Source organism: Sciurus vulgaris, assembly GCF_902686455.1.
Source record: "Sciurus vulgaris genome assembly, contig: HiC_scaffold_611_arrow_ctg1, whole genome shotgun sequence".
Lineage (NCBI taxonomy): Eukaryota > Metazoa > Chordata > Mammalia > Rodentia > Sciuridae > Sciurus > Sciurus vulgaris.
Window position 1 is genome coordinate 3,397,637 of NW_027632409.1, and position 23,670 is coordinate 3,421,306.

Below are 23,670 nucleotides of genomic sequence, written 5' to 3' on the forward strand. Positions count from 1 at the left end.
CTCAAAATGGATCAAGCATTAGGGCTAGGGTTAGGTTTAGGTTTAGGGATAAGGAGGGTGTTAAGAATGGAGGAAGGAAGGACTGTATAGAGGGAAAAGATGGGTGGGAGGGGTGGGGGAAGGAAAAAAAAAGAATCAAACAATATTGCCCTATGTAAATTTATGATTTTTAATTTAAAAAAATTAAAAAAAATTATTGTAAACAAATGCGATACATGTTGTTTCTGTTTGTACATGGAGTAACAGCATACCATTTACATATTCATACATCTACATAGAGTAATGATGTTTGATTCCTTCTGTTAGATTTTTTCTGACCCCCCGCCCCTCCCACCTCTCTTTTCCCTCTATACAGTCCCTCCTTTCTCCATTCTTGCTCCCCTCCCAACCACCATTACGTGCCATCATCCACTCAGCAGTGAAACCATTTGTCTTTTGGATTTTTGAGATTGGCTTATCTCAATTAACAAGATATTCTCCAATTTCATCCATTTGCCTGAAAATGCCATCATTTTATTATTCTTTATAGCTGAGTAATATTCCATTGTATATATATACCATAGTTTCTTTATCCATTCATCAATTGAAGGATATCTAGGTTGGTTCCACAATCTGGCTATTGTGAACTGAGCAGCTATGAACATTAGTGTGGCTGTATCTCTGTAGTATGCTGATTTTAAGTCCTTTGGGTATAGGCCGAGGAGTGGGATAGCTGGGTCAAATGGTAGGCCCATTCCAAGTTTTCTAAAGAATCTCCACAATGCTTTCCAGAGTGGCTGTACTAATTTGCAACCCCACCAGCAAAATGTGAGTGTACCTTTTTCCCCACATCCTCTCCAACACGTATTGTTGCCTGTATTCTTGATAATCGCCATTCTAATTGGGGTGAGATGTAATCTTAGTGTAGTTTTGATTTGCATTTCTCTTACTACGAGAGATGTGGAACATTTTTTCATATGTTTGTTGATTACTTGTAGATCTTCTTCTGTGAAGTATCTGTTCATATCCTTAGCCCATTTGTTGATTGTGTTATTTGTATTCTTGGTGTACACTTTTTAATTTCTTTATATTTCTGGAAATTAGTGCTCTATCTGAAGTATGAGTGGCAAAGATATTCTCCCACTTTGTAGGCTCTCTCTTCACATTGCTAATAGTTTCCTTTGCTGAGAGAAAGCTATTTAGTTTGAATCTATCCCAGTTATTGATTCTTGCTTTTATTTCTTGTGCTATGGGAGACCTGTTAAGGAAGTCTGCTCCTAAGCCAACAAGGTGAAGATCTGGACCTACTTTTTCTTCTATAAGATGCAGGGTCTCTGGTCTGATTTCAAGGTCCTTGGTCCATTGTGAGTTGATTTTTGTGCAGGGTGAGAGATAGGGGTTTAGTTTCATTCTGTCGCATATGGATTTCCAGTTTTCCCAGCGAAATTTGTTGAAGAGGCTCTCTTTTCTCCATTGCACATTTTTGGCACCTTTGTCTAGTATTAGAAAATTGTATTTATTTGGGTTTGTGTCCATGACCTCTATTCTGTACCATTGATGTACCTGTCTATTTTGGTGCCAATACCATGCTGTTTTTGTTACTATTGCTTTGGAGTATAGTTGAAGTTCTGGTATTGCAATACCCCTGTTTCAATCTTCGTTCTAAGGATTGCTTTAGCTATTCTGGGTTTCTTATTCTTCCAGATGAATTTCATGAATGCTTGCTCTATTTCTGTAAGGTACGTCATTGGGATTTTAATCGGAATTGCATTGAATCTGTACAGCACTTTTGGTAGTATGACCATTTTGACAATATTAATTCTGCCTATCCAAGAACATGGGACATCTTTCCATCTTCTAAGGTCTTCCTTAATTTATTTCATTAATGTTTTGTAGTTTTCATTGTAGAGATCTTTTACCTCTTTGGTTAGATTGATTCCCAAGTATTTAATTAATTTATTTATTTATTTATTTTTTTGAGGCTATTGCAAATGGAGTTGTTTTTCTCATTTCCCTTTCAGGTGTTTCGTCGCTTGCATATAAAAATGCTTTAGATTTATGCGTTTTGATTTTATAGCCTGCTATTTTGCTGAATTCATTGATGAGGTCTAGAAGTTTTCTGGAGGAGGTTTTTGGATCCTCTAAATATAGAATCATGACATCCGCAAATAGTGACAGGTTAAGTTCCTCTTTTCCTATTCATATCCCTTTAATTTCTTTAGTCTGCCTAATTGCTCTGGCTAGAGTTTTGAGGACAATGTTGAATAGAAGTGGTGAAAGAGGACATCCCTGTCTTGTTCCCGTTTTTAAAGGGAATGGTTTCAGTTTTTCTCCATTAAGAATGATGTTGGCCATGGGCTTAGCATATATAGCCTTTACAATGTTCAGGTATGTTCATACTATCCCTATTTTTTCTAGTGTTTTGAGCATGAAGGGGTTTGTATTTTGTCAAATGCTTTTTCTGGGTCAATTGAAATAATTATATGATTCTTATCCTTAAGTCTATTGACATGATGGGTTATGTTTATTGATTTACGAATATTGATCCATCCTTGCATTCCAGGGATGAACCCCACTTGATCGTGGTGCAGAATTTTCTTAATATGTTTTTGAATATGGTTTACCGTTATTTTGTTAAGGATCTTTGCATCTATATTCATCAAGGATATTGGCCTAAAATGTTCTTTCCTAAATGTTTCTTTTCCTGGTTTGGATATGAGAGTGATATTAACTTCATAGAAAGAATTTGGTAGGGTACCCACCTTTTCTATTTCCTGGAATACTTTGAGAAGTATTGGAATGAGTTCTCCTTTGAATGTCTTGTATAACTTGGCTGAGAATCCGTCTGGTCCTGGGCTTTTCTTGGATGGTAGATTTTTAATGACTTCTTCTATTTCATTGCTTGATATTGATCTATTTAAATCGTGTATGTCCTCCTGGTTCAGTTTGGGTGGAGCATATGTCTTTAGAAATTTGTCAACGTCTTTGGTAGTTTCTGTTTTGTTGGAATACAGATTTTCAAAGTAGCTTCTCATCATGTTCTGTATCTCAGTGGTGTCTGTTGTGATATTTCCTTTTGCATCATGTATTTTAGTAATTTGAGTCTTCTCTTTCCTTCTCTTTTATAGTGTGGCTAAGGGTTTGTCTATTTTGTTTACTTTCTCAAAGAACCAACTTTTTGTTTTCTCAATTGTTTGAATAGTTTCTTTTGTTTCAGTTTCATTCATTTCAGCTCTGATTTTAATTATTTCCTGTCTTCTACTATGTTTGCTGTTATTCTGTTCTTCTTTTTCTAGGGCTTTGAGCTGTAATGTTAGGCCATTTAGTTGTTGATTTTTCATTCTTTTCTGAAATCCACTCCATGCAATGAATTTTCCTCTTAGTGCTGCATTCATAATGTCCCAGAGGTTTGATATGTTGTATCATCATTCTCATTGACCTCTAAGAATTTTTTAATCTCCTCCCTGATTTTTTTGTTATCCATATTTTATTCAATAGGATACTATTTAGTCTCCAGGTGTTGGAGTAATTTGTGTTTTTTATTTTGTCATTGATTTCTACTCTCAGTCCATTTTGATCCAATAGAACCCAAGGCAGTATTTCCAATTTTTTGCATTTCCTAAGGGCTATTTTGTGGCATAACATATGGTCTATTTTTGAGAAGGTTCCATGTGCTGCTGAGAAGAAAGTGAATCCGCTCGTTGATGGATGAAATATTCTATTTATGTCTGTTAAGTCCAGGTTATTGATTGTGTTATTGAGTTCTATGGTTTCTTTGTTTGGATTTTGTTTGGAAGATCTATCTATTGGTGACAGCAGTGTGTTAAAGTCACCCAGAATTATTGTGTTGTGGTCTATGTGATTCCTGAAATTGAGAAGGATTTGTTTGATGTACAGGGATGCACCATTGTTTGGGGCATAAATATTTACTATCGTTATGTCTTCCTGATTTGTGGTTCCCTTATGCAGTATGAAATGTCCTTCTTTATCCCTTCTGACTAACTTTGGCTTGAAGTCCACTTTATCTGATGTAAAGATGGAAACCCCTGCTTTTTTACCGAGTCCGTGTGCATGACAGGTTTTTTCAAATCCTTTCACCTTTAGTCTGTGGATGTCTTTTTCTAAGAGATAAGTCTCTTGCAGGCAGCATATGGTTGGGTCTTTCTTTTTAATCCATTCTGCCAGTCTATGTCTTTTGATTAATGAGTTTAGGCCATTAACGTTCAGGGTTATTATGGAGATATGATTTGTAGTGCCAATCATTTGGGCTTATTTTTGGTTTTTAATTTGGCTTGGTTTCTCCTTTGAGTGGTTTTTCTCTAAGGTAGTTCCTCCCTTTGCTGACCTACATTGTTGTTTTTCAATTCCTCCTCATGGAATATTTTGTTGAGAATATTCTGTAGTGCAGGCTTTCTATTTGTATATTCCTTTAACTTTTTTTATCATGGAAGAATTTTATTTCATCTTCAAATCTGAAGGTTAGTTTTGCTGGGTATAGGATTCTTGGGTGACACCCATATTATTTCAGAGCTTGAAATATGTTGGTCCAGACCCTTCTAGCTTTTAGAGTCTGAGTTGTGAAGTCGGCTGCTATCCGTATTGGTCTCCCCCTATATGTAATCTGATGCTTTTCTCTCGCGGCCTTCAACATCCTTTCTTTATTTTGAATGTTAGGCATATTTATTATAATGTGCCTTGGTGTGAATCTGTTGTGATTCTGTGCATTTGGTGTTCTGTAAGCCTCTTGTATTTGATTTTCCATTTCATTCTTCAGGTTTGGGAAATTCTGATACTATTTCATTGAATAGGTTGTTCATTCCTTTGATTTGTATCTCTGTGCCTTCCTCAATCCCAATAATTCTTAAATTTGGTCTTTTCATTATGTCCCATAGTTCTTGGAGATTCTGGTCATGATTTCTTCCCATCTTCTCTGTTTGAGCAACTTTATTTTCAAGATTAAATATTTTTGTCTTCATTGTCTGAGGTTCTGTCTTCCAAGGGGTCTAGTCTTTTGGTGATGGTTTCCATTGAGTTTTTTATTTGGTTTATTGTCTCCTTCATTTCAAGAATTTCTTTTCTTTTTTTTTTAAGAATATCTATCTATTCATTGAAAAGATCTTTTGCTTCCTGCAGGTGTTCTTTCAGATTATTAGTATTATCATTCATTTCTTGCATTTGCTTTCTTATCTCATCCTTTGCTTTTTCTTTTTTTTTGTTTTTTTCTTTTTTTTTTTACTGTAAACAAATGGGATACATGTTGTTTGTCTCTTTGTACATGGGTTAAAGGCATACCATTTGTATAATCATAAATTTACATATGGTAATGTTGTTTGATTCATTCTATTATGCTTTTTCTGAATCATGTATAATCTGAAGTCCTTTTCTGACATTTCTTCTAACATACTGTCACTGAATTCTATTAATATAGAATCTAGATTTGTTTGGATCATTTTCTTCCGTTATTTTTTCATGTTGTCATGTATCTTCCCCTTTAGCAGTGCAGATCTGGGGTATTGCATATTTCCCCCTGTAGACTTATAGTGGCACTATAGGTTTCCAAAATCTTTTTTTTAAGTGAAGATCAATATTAGCAGTGCCCAAATCAGACACTATGCAATCCTAGACCAATTAGCCCCTATGGGGACAATAACAAAATTGTCAGAATAAACAAAATGAGTTCAAATATTATCTTCAGTAAAACAAAGAGGTTTTCAATAAGGTCTGCAGTTTCTAATGGAGGACAAAGAGGATGAAGATGGATGTAGAATGTGGCTGTTAATGGGATAAGAAAAGAATATACAGAAATTCTAGAAAATAGAAAGGGTGAGAGTGTAATCAAAAGAAATCAGATGTTAGCAGGTAAAAAAGGGAGAAAGAGACTCTGAGGGAATAAGTAAACAAAAGGAAAAGAGAGCAAGAAAAGTAAAGAAATAAAATGTTAATTTTTTTTAAAAAGGAGAAAAAAGAAAATGTACGGTATAACAATCATATACCAATGAAACCTCCCAGTGTTCAGTAGCCTGATGAATGGGAGGTACCTGAAAATGAGCTTCAAGCCTCCAGCAGGTATCATAGGGTGGGATTTGCCCCACCCAAAGGTCGGAGCTATGGCTTCCAGGATTATCCAAGATGGCTACTCTGCTTCGAAATGTGTTGGCAAATGGGGAGCTGCATCTCAGGGGTGGATGTGGTCAGCTGTAGGACCTGGAGATGGATGCAGTTGGTCCAGCAGGGGTCCTGGAGTTCTGGTGTATTTGGTATGGTTGTGGGATCCTGGAGGCCAGGTGCAATCAGTTGGTCTGGGGTCACGGTGATAGGGTGCAGTCAGTTGGTCTAGGGGTCCTGGCAGCAGGGAGCAGTCAGTCAATGTTAGGGTCCCAGAGGCAGGGAGTGATAGGTTGGGCTGAGGGATCCTGGAGACGGGGCTGTCAGTCTGGCCAGGGGTCCTATGGGTCCTGGCTGTTGTTTCAAAATGGCAGCAGCCACGTGTAATCAAACATGCAGGTACTATAACAGTGAACTTCCAAGCAGCAGCAGGCAGCTGGTGCTCCACTGGTGGTCAGCGATCAGTTTGCTGACTGTTGTCGGATGAAAGGGAGGTGGACCTCGAGTGTTGGGTGATGGACAGGTGAGAGGCAGCAAATGGTGGATGATAGATGCCTGACAGTGAGCAATTTGCTCTCAAAAATGGCATCAATATGCTGGCAGACTGCAGATCATAGCCGTAGACAAATGGGTAAACACCAGGGGATTGATAAGCAGCAAAATCTGCCTCACCAAGAAACAGATATCCTCTGCTTGAAACTGGCATTATGGAATGACAAGGAAAGCAGCCTCCCTCTAGTCTGCCATCTTCGATCCTCCTGAATCATGATTCTTATCAGACCAGGCATTGACTCTGAAGTCTCTGGAAACACCAATGCATTCATTTCTCAGCTGCTTCTCAAAGCAGTCATCACCCTCACCCTGCCACCTCTGCCCAGTCTCACTAGAGGAAACTTTTCAAAGTTCTCATCCAGCAATACATCCTTCAGTTCTGTGAATATCACAAGGCTTTTATGGATGGGGATGAACCAGTGCACCCAAGAAATCAGATGGATTGTAGCTGCCATGATGCCCTGTCCAACTCAGTGCTACCCTGACCATCACTTTCCCATGCTGCCTACCATGAGCTTAATGGGGCTGTGTCACTCTGACATGGGAGACAGGTTCGGCAAGTGTTTTTCATTCCCCATGACTCCATCTGGTCATGCATGATGGATTTGGCCTGCTCTACCTGGTATTTACATTGTACTCTCTCATGGCCATAGGAATATCTATCTAGGTGAATTCTGCCTTCTGGGCCTCTAGTTCCTCTGAACTTTCCAGAGCCCTATGCCAAGCCACCACTTTGTGCCAACACCTTTTTTCCCTCTCTCTCTACCTTCCCTGGAAAAGCCTGAGTCAAATGTAACTTGCAAAAATTTTCAACACTGCCACTTGGTTCAGCCCATCATTTCCTTTACTACAGCAAACATGATCTCCACCATATTAACCTAGAGAAACCACCTGAGGGGACTTGGAGAAAAATTTGATATAGTAAGCAAGGAACCGATTTTAGCTGGAAACCCATGCTCTGAGAGTCCATCTTTCTTCATCTTTCCAATCAATGGCTTTGGGCTTGACCTGTACCTCTCCCATGGGGCCAGAATTCTATGAGCACAATTAACTGATCTTTCACTTAGTTTTACATGCCAACAATGAATGAGGTTAATTTTGAATCTTCCAGCATCTCTTTCATTAAGTAAGAGTCACTTTCTCATGGTTTATATTAGAATGATATACAATATTCTACAGCAATCCAGAAAAAAAATGAAGAACCTCACTCTCTGGAATAGTAAAGTGTCTATCGAGCTACCATTTTAGTACTTACATAGTGTGGAACGCACACAAATCAAGCTTCAAGTAAAACTTATATCCAAAGACGATTGACATAATGCTTTACGTTTTATTTCATTTTGTTTCATTGTGGCCACACATATTGCAGCAATGATGGTGTCCTATTTGCATTGACACTTTCTACCAAATCTATCTTCCAGGTTTTTCCCAGTAAAGATAATAGGTTTCTCTTTATCTTTAAGTATCTCCTCAAAATTTCATAATCTGTATGAACCACCAAATTTTATACAGCTACCCTTCTTTTTATTGAATTTCTCTTTATATATGACTTGCTTTAGAGATGAAATACACTGTTTTTTTGTGCTATATTGTCTTTGTAACTGGAGGTTAAAGCAAACCCTATTTTTATGTTTTCATTTTATTCCTCCTCAATCTCAAAGGCATATGAATTCTAACCTTTCTATATTTTCAGTAAAAGAATTCCATTTCTAAGTGCATTTAAATTCTAAAGTATACCTCAGAGATGATAAGTGAAAAATATCAAAGAAAATACAAGACTCAGAAATTATAAATCTTTATATTCTGTTCTTTATTGTGTGTATCTCAGTATTTTCATGAAAAACAAAGCATCAACCCCAAGTTGATTTATAATTTTACACAATTGAATGTATTTAATTACAATTAACATGAAAAGTTGTCTGTTTTATTATATAAATATTTGCCATTTTAAAATGTGTGCTAAAATGTATCACTTGATCAAATTGATTTCACGGGCTTCTCAACTTGTTTCCATTATTTTCTCAGTTATAGTAACTGTCAATAACTGCTCTGAAAATTCTTTTTAATTTCACACTTTATTTTTTATGTTCTTTTGATGAATTATAGGCCAGGCAGACTTGTAAAAATTCCAGGAATAGCATTAATTGGATGTTTGAATGAAATTCCCTCCAAGATAAAACTATTATCAATCTCAATCAATTATTTTGGGTATATGAATTTAGATATGAAAAACTCTTGGAGTGATACATATATATATTTGAAATGATCAAATAGGATTCTTGTTTTTACTTATTATTGTAGCATATTGTAGCAAGATGCACTGGCCACTTAAAATATTTGAATACAAATTCATCAATATACTCTTCCTTTAGTGTTCTACCTCATTGCTATTCAGGAGAATTTCATGGACCTATAGCATTGGCATGACTACAGAGCATGATACATATTCAAAAACCCCAATCCTATGCCAGGACTTCTGAATTCATCTTCATATTAGCAACATATCCAATCCATATTTGTGCTCATTAAAATTTAGGAAGCAATCTTCTAACTCACTATGTCTCATTTGAGAAATATAAATAATTTATTTTATAAAACATAAATATAACCCCCAAATATATATTCTTATGTTTATCTTAATTTTACATTTTAATTCACAAAAGTGTAGCATATACACTAATTTTTTATGTAGATCATCCCCTTTCCTCAGAGTTATATATTAGGCAACCATGCTTCATTTAAAGAGTATCTTATTGAAAAATTGACATAACTCACCTTTGTGAGAGCCAGTTTTCCTGACTTTAATTGTGTCAAATTAAAAACTCTTTTGGAAGAGAACTGCCAAGTCAGTTCCGGTCCACAGCCTGGTGAGGAATGGAGTGTCGCCTGCTCTCCCTGGCCTTCTGGGGTCCTCTGGCCTCAGGCTGGTTGTTGAGCTTGGGGGACCAGGGACAGTCTTCGTCTCTTCCCTTCAGACCTCCAGAGCTCCTGCTGCGACTGCCCACTGACTGGCCCTGCCTGTGAAGGACCTGCAAGCCTCTTCCCCTGGCTGGATGACCTGATGGCAGTGGCGACCTGTCAGATCCCGGCCCCCGGACCCCCCAGTCAGCCGAGTCTGGGGGGGCCCAGTCCTGTTCATCCCAGTGGTAGCCACCACAGAGCTCGTAGTGTCTTTGGGTGGAGGTGGGCATGGCTGGACGAGAAGAATGGGAGGCTGCCGAGATTTCCAGGAGGCCGGCAGGGGCTTTGAGGTCCCTTGGAGGTGAGTGGACGCCAGAAAGCTTGGCCACACATTGGACAGAGAAACCGCGCAGACTAAGGCTCTCCGCGACAGCACGGTGCGGCTCCTGGAGATCGCACCTTGTTGGGACAGGCAGACAAAGGCCTTAACCATCTTGGAAGGTGAGCAAAGCCCCGAAGATGAGGACAATGGGTGGAACGGTTAGCGGCCTCGGGTGGTTACTGTTCATTCTCTCAGAAATGGTAGAGTCACATGTCGTGACGACCACCCTTGGACGATTTCCTGGCCATCTGTAGAAGGCCTGTGCATATAATATGAAAAAGTTGCTCTCAACTTGCCCTCAACCTATTAAAACGTGTGCTACATCTGGACATTCTCAATGTGAAGTGTTTGCCAAGGTCTGATAGTTAGAAAATAACGTCTTGTAAATGGCCGTTTATTTTAAAAAAAATCAGAAATGTCTTCTGCAAGTGATTTTGGAATGAACTCGTTAGTCCATCTCTAGGAGCAATACTTGTCCACGTTTGTTAGAAGGGTTAGAGGATATGGAGAAGACTTTGACCATGAGGAGGAGGTCCTGTGCGGACTGGTTTTATGTCAAAGGCATTTTCCAATTGTAACCATTGTTTTGTGTGTGCATTTTATTCCTCAGTACTGTATAGATAGTTGAAAATGTTAAGTTCTTTTTTGGAAATATCTAGGCTTTCTAGATATTCTAAAGTGCCTGATATAAGTTAAAAGTAGAAATGGTAACATACAATACATTTTGTACATTTCTTTTTGCTAAAATTCTTAGGAAATTAATTTTTGGGGGCAGTAGCCATACCCCATTTTGAGTCGTAAATAGTTGTGTGCTGGTCCGTGGGTATGCCTACTGTGAGCTAAGACTTTTACCTTATGTCTATGGGTTTTGTTTTACTTTGCTGCATATATAGTGTATTTAAAGGACAAACGAATCCTAATCTGCATTTAGTCTATCTAGATGTTAAAGAGGTTGCCAATGTATGACAAAAGTAGAATTAGTAAACAAATTTTGTATGTTTTGTGTTAAAATTCCTAGAAAGGATTTTCCTCTGAAAATTTTGAGCATTATATATAGCCCACTGGGTGATAGACAAGAATGCTCATATTTTGAAGACATTTTTAAATTAAAACAATGTTACATGTGTGCAGTTTATTCAAGAATGCCATGAACATAGAGGACAAACTGAGTTCTTATTTGAAACATGTAGTCTGTCTATATGTTTAGAAGTGCCTGATGTATGTAAAATGTAGAGGAAGTAAAATATCACTTTGTAAATATCTTTTTGCTAAAGTTCATATGAAATAGTCTTTTGGGGAATGGAACTGTTAAACCACCTCTGTGAGCAGCATAGTACTGTCTGCACTTGTTCTGTGATATGGAGGAGGTGGGAGGGAAGCAATTACAAAAGGTAATATGTTAGGGTGTTCATACTTGGGACATCTTCATACATCAATTTTCTTTGTTTTGTGCATTTTATTTTGCTGTGTATATAGCGTATATAATGGGAAAATGAGTCCCAGTTTTGCAACATCTAGTCTCAAGATGTTAAAGTGGTTGCCAGCGTATGACCAAGTAGTTAGTAAAATTAGCACATTTTGTACATTTTGTGTTGAAATTCATAGGAAAGCTTGTCCTCTGTAAATGACTTTTGAATATGAATTTGTTCAGCCATCTCTAAGCATTACATATGCCTGTAATTGTCCACTGGACTGAAAGTAGAGAGAAGGACATGAGGTGGGAAAAGTTCAAAGACTAAATGGACATATTAGAAAATACCTCAATTTTATTTACTGGTGCTGTGTGCATAAGGGACAGGTTTTTATGTGGAATATCTAGTCCTTCTATATATTTAGAAGTGCTTGATGTATTTAAAAGTAGAAGTGGTAGAATTAAAACTTTGTAAATAGCTTTTAAGAGGGGATGGGAAATATTGTTTGGAAATGTGAAGACTCCTCTGAAGAGAATACTGTCTGTACTTGATTGCTGGGTTGAGGGAGGCTGGAGGAAAGAAGTTGCAAGGGTGTTTTGTCAAGAGTGTGCTAGAAAACTTTCACTTACCCATTGCCCTGTAAAGTGCATTTCATTTAACTTTACTGTGCTGTATATATTGTATATGTACTGGACAAAGGAGTCCTAATTTTATAGTATCTAGTCTCTAGATAATAAAGAGGTTGCCAATGTATGACAAAAGTACAGTTAGTAAACTAACGCATTTTGTACACTTTGTGTTAAAATTCATAGAAAGGCAGTCTTCTGAAAAGAACTTTTGGAAGTGAAATTATAGCATCATATCATATGACACTCAGATGTGGCACATATGACACAGGAGAAAGAAGTGGAAGAAATGAAGGATTCTAGGCCAGAGTGATCCTACTTAGAAAACAATTTCAGATGTAACCATTGTTACATGTGAGTAGTTTATTTAACACTACTATGTACATAGGGGACAAACTTAAGTCCTTATTTGAAACATTTAGTCTTTCTAGATGTTTAGAAGTACAAAAAGTATGTTAAAAGTAGAGGTAGTAAATAAAACATTTTGTAGATATCTTTTTGTTAAAATCCATAATGAAATAACTGACTTTTAGGGGCTGAGGTTGTGGCTCAGTGGTAGAGCGCTTGCCTAGCATGTGTGAGGCACTGGGTTCAGTTCTCAGCACCACATAAAAATAAACAAATAAAGGTTAAAAAAAGAATGCTTTAAAAAAGAAATAACTGACTTTTAGAAATGGAAAAATCAAAACAGTTCTCTGAGCAGTACACATGGTATTTATGCTTGTTCAGGGAGGAAGAAGGAAAAGAAAATGCAAAGGACTTTATACCAACGTATTTTCTGTGAAGCAAGATTGACCATTGTCTCTTATATCTGGGTTTTGTTTTACTATGTAAATAGTGTATATAAAGAACACAAGTCCTAATTTACATCTAGTCTATCTAGATGTTAAAGGGGTTGCCAGTGTATGACAAGTAGAGCTAGTAAACTAACACATTGAGTATGCTTCATGTTAAATTAATAGGAAAGACAGTTCTTAAAACCACATAGGAAGTGAAATTGTTAGTCAACTCTCAGCATTACAGATGCATAAGTCTGACCCCTGGGTTGATGAGACTAGAAGGAGAAGGGTTCTAGACCAGAATGTTCTTGTTTGGAAGACACTTTTAAATTCTAGCCTTTAAAAAAAGGGGGTTTTGCTTCACAGTGTAGCCTTTGTTCAGTAAGTGTTGCAGTTTATTCAGGGCATCTGTATGTATAGTTTAAAACAAGTCCTTTTTGGAAACAACTGGTATTTCTAGATGTTTAAAGGTACACAACACATGGTAAAAGTAGAGGACTAAAGTAATGCATTTTAAGTATATTTTGTTACTATATAGAAATGGTTACCATTTAGGAGAATGGAATTGTTGAACTTGATGTCTTGGAGAATATGTGGAAGATTCACTGGGTGGTGGGGGAAATGAGAAAGTATGCATAGAGATGCAGTCTGTGCTCTTAGATTAGTTTCAATTGTCTAGCCATTGTTATATGTGCATTTTAGTTAATATTGCTGGGTATTAAAGAATAAGTCCTAATGCCCAAAGTTTGTTAGAAGTAGCAAAATAATCCCTATGTAAATATCCTTTTGTTAGTTTTTAGGAAGAACTGTCTTCTGGGAATGACCCTTGTTAATGCACCTCTTGTAGCTAGGGGTAGTCCTGAATTTAGTCACTGGAATGGAGCTGAGGGAGAAGAGGAAGGGTGAGGGTACATGCTTTTTGCTAGAAGCTCCATATCTGGAAGGCAGGTTTAGATTATAACCATAGATCTATATGCATTTTTGGTAAAGTGTTCGTGTTTATTGTGCACAAAGTTCATACTTTATATCACAACATCTAAGCTTTCTAGATGTCCTGAGGTGACAGTGAATCATAAAAAGTAGAGCTAGTGAATTAGCCAATTTATAAATAACTTTTTGTTATAATTGATAAAAAAGATGCATCTGGGACATGGAATTGATTTGTCTCTGGGCAATGTGTATCAGGACTTGCTCGCTAGGCTGGCAGCAGAGGGGCACAGGGGCACACACGGGAAAAGATGGGAGCAAGTGCTCAAGGATTGACATTTCTATGTGGCCACTGGTGTGTGCATCTCCTGGCTGTACTATAGGAATACTTTAATTCACTGGGGACATGCATTCTTGCTAATACTTTAGTAGCAGAAATCTGGTAATGAAACCAGCTTGGTGTAGCCTATTGCTTTGTCTCATTTTCAATTGAGCATTAAGGGAATGCATTATTTTAGTTGTAACTCTGCCAATATGTCTATCTAGAGGTTTATTGCCATTTCTGTCTTCAGTGAAATTTTGGTCCCCAAGAAAGGATAACAGATTGAGTTGGTATAGTGTATTCTTGGTTATCAAAAATACTCATGTAGCTTTGGGAGTTTGAATTGGTGAATATTCATGATGTTTGGAAAAGCATGATACACACTACAATCTCAATCACATAAAATGGGATATTGTGTATGTATATGCATGACCTGGAGGTACATGTCCAAATAAGCTCTTTGTGACTGAATGACTTTGTTCTTTGCTTGTGTTTTTATTTTTCCTGTAATGCACACAGTAACATTTAAAAAATAAATGCTATTTAAATAAAAGAAAACAAAAAACAGCAACAGAAAAACTCTCTTAATAATCACATGACCAATGTGCCATTTATAAACATATTTTTATTTCAGGATCCATTGAGATTCAGGGAAGTGCCATTTATTTCTCTCAAGAGGAATGGCAATGCCTGCACAGAATTTATACACAGATGTGATATTGGAAAACTACAGAAACCTGGTCTTTCTGGGTGAGTGAAACTTCCCTTAAGAATTCTTAAATCACTATGGATATTCAATGCCTTTCCTTTGTAGAGTATCTCTTGGTAGCTTCTGCTGTGCATGAATGACTTTTAGATACTTACTTTCATGGAATTGATTGGGAAATTTTTGATATAGACAAGAAAATGTTAATTATATTTCTTTTTATGCTTACCTTCATTCTTTCTTGATAAGATATACACCCCTCACTCCAGACTTGTCATATAATTCAACAGTATAATATATTGTGTATTACACCTTAAAGTCCATTGTATTTCATTGTCTTTGATTTGTTCCCTTTACACTTGATAGTTGAAAGCTGTGCTCAGAATTTTTAAATTGAAATCTTTCTTATATATTCTAATGGGCCTGTCAGAAGGCAACATTTGTAGAAATAATTCCCAGAATCTGGTATTACTCTAATGAACACTCTAGGCCATGAGCAGCAGTGAATAAAAGAGAGAATTTCTAACACTCAGTCCATTTTCAAATAAAAAAATATCTCTCTCTGAGCCATCCCTTGTCACATTTCTGGACCTATGGAAAGAGCCACAGAAACCAATGAGACAAGAGACAGTAGCTATTTGTTTCAACTTATTTGCTGCTGTGACCAAGAGACCTTACAACACAATTTTAAGGAGGAAAAGTTTATTTGTGTCTCACAGTTTCAGAGGTCTCAGCTTATAGAAAGCCAACTCCATTCCATTGGACTTGATATGAGATGGAACATCATGCTGGAAGGGTTTGGTGGAGGGAGGTGGCTCAAGTGATGAGAGATATAGACTCCATAGGCCAGACACAGATACAAAATGTATATGTAGAGGTGTACCTCCAATAATCCACCTACTCCAGGCACATCCTACCAGACTACAGTAAGGTACTGCTCAGTTAATTCTACCAAAGGATAAATTTACTGATTGGATTAATGCTCTCATAACCCAATGATTTCACCACTAAACCTTTTTGAATTGTCTCACACATAAACTATTGCAGTATTCTTCACAGCCAATCTGTAAGATTTGCCATATGGGCAGGTGGGTATAAATGAATAAAATGAAAGATTACTGATGATAGGTTCAAATTTCAAGGAGGAAACCACATTTAACATGTTAACTGAGAAGCTCTCATTTAACAGAAATAAATTTTCAGGAACCCAGTTGTATTTTTCTTGTACTCATAGAAGGGCATGCCTTTCCCTATGCTTATTGTGTTTTCAAACTATCTTAGGCTCCTTCCTTCCCTCAGTGATCCCTCAGTATATTCAAAAAAATAGATAAAGCACTTCACTTTGTCTGTTAGGGTCTGCGTGGTTTGACATCTCTTTATTGGTTTTGAAGATCCATAGAAAACTTGTTCACATTTTTGAATATTTCCAGTTTAAACCATTACAATATATTAATATCCTGAATCAGTGTATCTGATAGGGTTTAAATATTTATTCACTCAAATTGTCTCCTCAGGGCTCTTTATGAATTATTTTACTGGAATTTTAGCTAATACTATCTGCCATGTAATGGATGTTTCTTACTCGCAATGTGTTTTCTTTGTAAGTGTATAGTCATGACTGAAAAATATTTTTATAAAGAAGGATTTTAAAAATAATATATTTATTGGTGATTTTATGGATTAAATTTTTTATCTTCTTATGTGCTCTATTGTTTAGATTCGGTTCCATATTCAGGAGTAGATTTCCTCCCATCAATGAATCATGTTTTTATTTTTGTAATCTCTATATTATGATTGAATGTTCATGGTCTGTACTTCACATTTTGGAATAATGGAAGTTGAAAGATTAATGAATTATGTACCTATGGTCAATTAAATTACAGGTTTCACTTGCTTTTATAAATATTATTACTGTTTTGTTTATGACTATATATTGTGTCTCATTTCTTTACTCCATCTAAGTATTTGTGTAATCTATCTAAGTAAATATATGTAGACCTATGTACTTATACTGGTGTTTGAGCTCAGGGGTGCTATAATACTAAGTCAAATCCCTAGTCTCATTTTATTTTTATTTTGAAATATGTTCTTGCTAAAGTATTTGAATTGGCTTCAAATATGAAATTCTCCTTCCTCCACCATTGTGGCAGCTAGAATTAGTGGAATGCTTTTCAACTATTTGTTGACAAAACTGTTCTTTTGTCGAGAATAAAGACTATCATTTTAAAGCAACTTTTAAATATTTGAAGATAAAATTTCTGTTTATCTTCAATGCATTTTTTAAATTTAAATGAAGTCAGACCACATAAAATTAAACTTACTCTTTCCATATTTTAAGTATCGCTTAATAGTTTTCACTGAAATTTTCTTTTTTCTTTTCTTTTTTTTAAATTTTCTTTTTTTTCTATTTTTTTATTATAAACAAATGGGATACATGTTGTTTCTCTGTTTGTACATGGCGTAAAGGCATACCATTTGTGTAATCATAAATTTACATAGAGTAATGTTGTTTGATTCATTCTGTTATTTTTTCCCTTCCCCCCACCCCGCCCACCCCTCTTTACCCTCTATACAGTACTTCCTTCCTCCATACTTGCCCCCCTCCCTAACCCTAACTCTAACCCTAACACTAACCCTTCCCTCCCCCCCATTATGTGTCATCCTCCACTTATTAGTGATATCATTCGTCCTTTGGCTTTTTGAGATTGGCTTATCTCACTTAGCATGATATTCTCCAATTTCATCCATTTGCCTGCAAATGCCATAATTTTATCATTCTTTATGGCTGAGTAATATTCCATTGTATATATATACCACAGTTTCTTTATCCACTCATCAATTGAAGGGCATCTAGGTTGGTTCCACAGTCTGGCTATTGTGAATTGAGCAGCTATGAACATTGATGTGGCTGTGTCTCTGTAGTATGCTGATTTTAAGTCCTTTGGGTATAGGCCAAGGAGTGGGATAGCTGGGTCAAATGGCGGGTCCATTCCAAGTTTTCTAAGGAATCTCCACACTGCTTTCCAGAGTGGCTGCACTAATTTGCAGCCCCACCAGAAATGTATGAGTGTACCTTTCTCCACACATCCTTGCCAACACCTGTTGTTGCTCGTATTCTTGATAATCGCCATTCTAATTGGGGTGAGATGGAATCTTAGGGTGGTTTTGAGTTGCATTTCTCTTATTACTAGAGATGTTGAACATTTTTCCATATGTTTGTTGATTGCTTGTAGATCTTCTTCTGTGAAGTGTCTATTCATTTCCTTAGCCCATTTGTCGACTGGATTATTTGAATTCTTGGAGTAAAGTTTTTTGAGTTCTTTATAGATTCTGGAGATTAGTGCTCTATCTGAAGTATGATTGGCAAAGATATTCTCCCATTCTGTAGGCTCTTTCTTCACATTGCTGAGAGTTTCCTTTGCTGAGAGAAAGCTTTTTAGTTTGAATCTATCCCAGTGGTTGATTCTAGCTTTTATTTCTTGTGCTATGGGAGTCCTGTTAAGGAAGTCTGATCCTACACCAACAAGGTGAAGATTTGGACCTACTTTTTCTTCTATAATCTGCAGGGTCTCTGGTCTGATTCTGAGGTCCTTAATCCATTTTGAGTTTAGTTTTGTGCATGGTGAGAGATATGGGTTTAGTTTCATTCTGTTGCATATGGATTTCCAATTCTCCCAGCACCATTTGTTGAAGAGGCTATATTTTTTCCATTGCATATTTTTGGCACCTTTGTCTAGTATGAGAAAATTGTATTTATTTGGGTTTGTGTCCGTGTCCTCTATTCTGTACCATTGATCTACCTTTCTATTTTGGTACCAATACCATGCCGTTTTTGTTACTATTGCTTTGTAGTAGAGTTGAAGATCTGGTATTGCAATACCCCTGTTTCACTCTTCCTGCTAAGGATTGCTTTAGCTATTCTGGGTTTCTTATTCTTCCAGATGAATTTCATAATTGCTTGCTCTATTTCTGTAAGGTACGTCATTGGGATTTTAATTGGAATTGCATTGAATTTGTATAGCACTTTAAGTAGTATGGCCATTTTGACAATATTAATTCTTCCTATCCAAGAACATGGAAGATCTTTCCATCTTCTAAGGTGTTCTTTAATTTCTTTCTTTAGTGTTGTATAGTTCTCATTGTAGAGGTCTTTCACCTCTTTTGTGAGATTGATTCCCAAGTATTTTATTTTTTTTGAGGCTATTGTGAATGGGGTAGTTTTTCTAATTTCTCTTTCTGAAGATTCATCACTTATGTATAAAAAAGCGTTGGATTTATGGGCATTGATCTTGTAACCTGCTACTTTACTGAAATCACTTATGAGTTCTAAGAGTTTCCTGGTGGAATTTCCAGGTTCCTCTAAATATATAATCATGTCATCAGCGAACAGGGATAGTTTGAGTTCTTCTTTCCCAATTCGTATCCCTTTAATTTCTTTGGTTTGTCTAATTGCTCTGGCCAGAGTCTCAAGAACGATGTTGAACAGAAGTGGTGAAAGAGGACATCCCTGCCTTGTTCCAGTTTTTAGGGGGAATGCTTTCAGTTTTTCACCATTTAGAATGATTTTAGCCAGGGGCTTAGCATAAATGGCCTCTACAATGTTAAGGAATGTTCCCACTATCCCTATTTTTTCTAGTGTTTTGAGCATGAAGGGGTGCTCTATTTTATCAAATGCTTTTTCTGCACCTATTGAAATAATCATGTGATTCTTGACTTTAAGTCTATTAATGTGGTGAATTACGTTTATTGATTTCCTGATGTTGAACCAACCTTGCATCCCTGGGATGAAACCAACTTGATCATGGTGCACTATCTTTTTAATATGTTTTTGTATGTGATTTGCTAAAATTTTATTGAGAATTTTTGCATCGATGTTCATTAAGGATATTGGTCTGAAATTTTATTTCCTTGATGAGTCTCTGTCTGGTTTAGGTATCAGGGTGATATTGGCTTCATAGAATGAGTTTGGGAGGGTTCCCTCCTCTTCTATTTTATGGAATACTTTGAGAAGTATTGGAATGAGCTCTTCTTTAAAGGTTTTGTAGAACTCGGCTGGGAACCCATCTGGTCCCGGACTTTTCTTTGTTGGTAGGCTTTTGATGACTTCTTCTATTTCAGTACTTGAAATTGGTCTATTTAAATTGTTTATGTCCTCCTCGTTCAGTTTAGGCAATTCATATGTCTCTAGAAACCTGTTGATGCCTTCAAAATTTTCTATTTTGTTGGAGTATAGATTTTCAAAATAGTTTCTAATTATGTTTTGTATTTCAATCCTGTCTGTTGTGATATTTCCTTGTTCATTCCGAATTTTAGTGATTTGGGTTTTCTCTTGTCTTCTCTTTGTTAGTGTGGCTAAAGGTTCATCAATTTTGTTTGTTTTTTCGAAGAACCAACTATTTATTTTGTCAACTTTTTGCATTGTTTCTTTTGTTTCAATTTCATTGATTTCAGCTCTGAGTTTAACTATTTCCTGTCCTCTACTACTTTTGGTGCTGTTCTGTTCTTCTTTTTCTAGGGCTTTGAGCTGTAGTGTTAGGTCGTTTATTTGTTGAGTTTTACTTCTTTTATTAAATGTGCTCCATGAAATAAATTTCCTTCTAAGTACTGCGTTCATAGTGTCCTAGAGATTTTGATATGATGTTTCTTTGTTCTCATTTACCTCTAAGAATTTTTTAATTTCCTTCCTAATATCTTCTGTTATCCATTCATCATATAATAGCATATTGTTTAATCTCCAGATGTTGGAGTAGCTTCTGTTTTTTACTCTTTCATTTATTTCTAACTTCAATCCATTATGATCTGATAGAATACATGGTAGTGTCTCTATCTTCTTGTATTTGCTAACATTAGCTCTGTGGCATAATATATGGTCTATTTTAGAGAAGGATCCATGTGCTGCTGAAAAGAAAGTGTATTCACTCTTGGTTGGATTGTATATTCTATAAATGTCTGTTAAGTCTAAATTATTGATTGTGTTATTGAGATCTATGGTTTCTTTGTTCAATTTTTGTCTGGAAGATTTGTCCAGTGGTGAGAGAGGCATGTTAAAATCACCTAGTATTATTGTGTTATGGTCTATTTGGTTTCTGAAATTGAGAAGGATTTGTTTGACATACATAGATGAGCCACTGTTTGGGGCATAGATGTTTATGATTGTTATATCTTGCTGATTTATGCTTCCCTTAAGCAGTATGAAATGACCTTCTTTATCCCTTCTGACTAACTTTGGCTTGAAGTCCACATTATCTGAAATGAGGATGGATACTCCAGCTTTTTTTCTGAGTCCATGTGCATGGTATGTTTTTCCCCATCCTTTCACCTTTAGTCTATGGGTATCTTTTTGTATGAGGTGAGTCTCTTGCAGGCAACATATTGTTGGATCTTTCTTTTTAATCCAATCTGCCAGTCTATGTCTTTTGATTGATGAATTCAGGCCATTAACATTCAGGGTTATTATAGAGATATGATTTGGTTTCCCGGTCATTTGGTTCATTTTTAAAATTTTATTTATTTATCTGTTTGACACAACTTGTTTCCTCCTTTATTTGACAATTCCTTTAGGATAATTCCTCCCTTTGCTGATTTGCTTCTTTGTTTTTCATCTCTTCCTCATGGAATATTTTGCTGAGAATGTTCTGTAATGCTGGCTTTCTTTTTGTAAATTCTTTTAGCTTTTGTTTATCATGGAAGGATTTTATTTCATCGTCAAATTTGAAGGTAAGTTTTGCTGGGTATAAGATTCTTGGTTGGCATCCATTTTCTTTCAGGGCTTGAAAAATGTTGTTCCAGGCCCTTCTGGCTTTTAGGGTCTGGATTGAAAAATCTGCTGATATCCGTATTGGTTTCCCCCTGAATGTAATTTGGTTCTTTTCTCTCACAGCCTTTAAAACTCTGTCTTTATTTTGTATGTTCGGTATTTTCATTATAATGTGCCTTGGTGTGGGTTTGTTGTAATTTTGTGTATTTAGAGTCCTATAAGCCTCTTGAACTTGATTTTCCATTTCATTTTTCAGATTTGGGAAATTTTCTGATATTATTTCATTGAATACGTTGTTCATTCCTTTGGCTTGTTTCTCTAGGCCTTCCTCAATCCCAATAATTCTTAAATTTGGCCTTTCCATGATATCCCATAGTTCTTGTAGATTCTGTTCATGATTTCTTACCATCTTCTCTGTTTGTTCAACTTTGTTTTCAATGTTAAATATTTTGTCTTCAATGTCTGAGGTTCTGTCTTCCAGGTGTTCTATCCTATTGGATATGCTTTCTATGGAGCTCTTAATTTGGTTTATTGTTTCCTTCATGTCAAGGATTTCTGTTTGTTTTTTTTTCAATATCTCTAACTCTTTATTGAAATGATCTTTTGCTTCCTGTATTTGCTCTTTTAACTGTCGATTGGTGCGATCAATCAATGCTTGCATTTGCTCTTTCATCTCATCATTCAGTGCGTGCATTTGCTCTTTCATCTCATCGTTTGCTTCTCTGATCATTTTAATTATGTACATTCTGAACTCCTTTTCTGTCATTTCTTCTGCCATGCTGTCACTGGGTTTTATTGATGTAACATCTAGATTTGTTTGCAGCATTTTCTTTCCTTGTTTTCTCATATTGTTCAGGTATCAGAGGACCGCTGAGATATTGCAGATTTCCTCTATTGACTTACAATGTCCCTGAAGATTTCTATATATAACCCCCCTTAGCCTTCAGTAGGCTGAAGTCTTGGAGGAAGTTGATAATATGGTGCTCCACAAGGAAGCTGCCTCTCTAGGAGTGGTGGCCTTCAGGTGGGGTATAATCCATGCTAGTGGGCAGAGGTGCCACCACTTGTTGACCAATGGTCATCCAAAGGGGACCTAGGCTGCGGGCTGAGGCAAGGCCTGTTTGGGCCTGACTCTCTGTTTTTACCGTCCTTGTGGGGAAACCTCACCCGGCAGGGAAGAGTCACCCGGTGGGGAGGTCTCGCTGGTTAGTTCCCTCCTAGAGGTTCCCCTCAATTTACAGCTACCACCTGGGCTGGGCTGCCTTCCTCTGCAAAGTTCCCAGGGGCCCGGCCCTACCTCCTGGGCCTGGGAGCCTCACCCTTTGCAGATGACTCTCCTTAGGCTGCCCTTCGTCAGAGAATCTGCCCGCAGGCCTGGAACCTTTGCTCCGCCCTAAGCCTGTCTCTGTGCGGCTCTTCCACCAAGAAGCCTCCTAGATCCTGGGACCCTGCTCTGCACCTAATCACCTGGCTATGCGGCCCCTCCTCTGAGCAGCCACCTGGGGCCCTGTACAATCGCTCTGAATCCCAGAGACCCACCACACGCCTCTTCCTCCAGACAGCCGCCCAGTATTCCAGTGCGGTCACTAGGAGTCCAAGAAACTCACTGCGTGCCTCCACCTCCACCAACCACCCATAGCCCTGGGCAATCAATCACTCCGAGTCGAACTGACCCTCCCCGTTCCTCCTCCTTCTCCAGATAACCCCCCGGGTGTTTAGGAGCAGTCGCTCTGAGTGGCTCTGAGTCCACATGACCCGCAGCACGGGTCCTCTGGGCAACCGCCCAGAGCTCTGGTGCGGCCACTCAAGACCAAGCGACCCACCACGCTTCTCCTCCAGGCAGCCCCCCTGTGTTCAGGAGCTGTCACTTTAAGTCCAAACAACTCATCACTCGCCTTCTCCTCTGAGCAGCCGCCTGGAGCACTAATGCAGTCACTGCGAGTCCACACGACCCGCCGCGCTTCTCCTCCTCCTCCTCCTACTCCTCCGGGCAGGCCCCGGTGTTCAGAAGTGGTCCGAGTCCAAACAGCTCGCCAAGCAGCCCCTCCTCTGGCAACCGCCTGTAGCTCTGGTGCAGTCACCCCGAATCCAAGTGGTCACGCTCCTCCTCCTCCTCCTCAGGGCAGGCCCCAGTGTCCTGAGTCCACACAGCTCTCCTCGCCACTCTTCCCCTGGGCAGGCGCCGGAGCCCCAGTGGTTGCTCCGAGTCCCAGCACTGTGCC

The 23,670-nt window shown here is 37.7% G+C and overlaps 1 pseudogene across 1 annotated transcript in view; it reads left to right on the plus strand.

Moving 5' to 3' along the window:
* The window catches only part of LOC306652825 (cyclin-dependent kinase 17-like), a 781,406-nt pseudogene that overhangs the window by 298,760 nt on the left and 458,976 nt on the right, over window positions 1-23,670 (plus strand). The window lies entirely within an intron of this gene.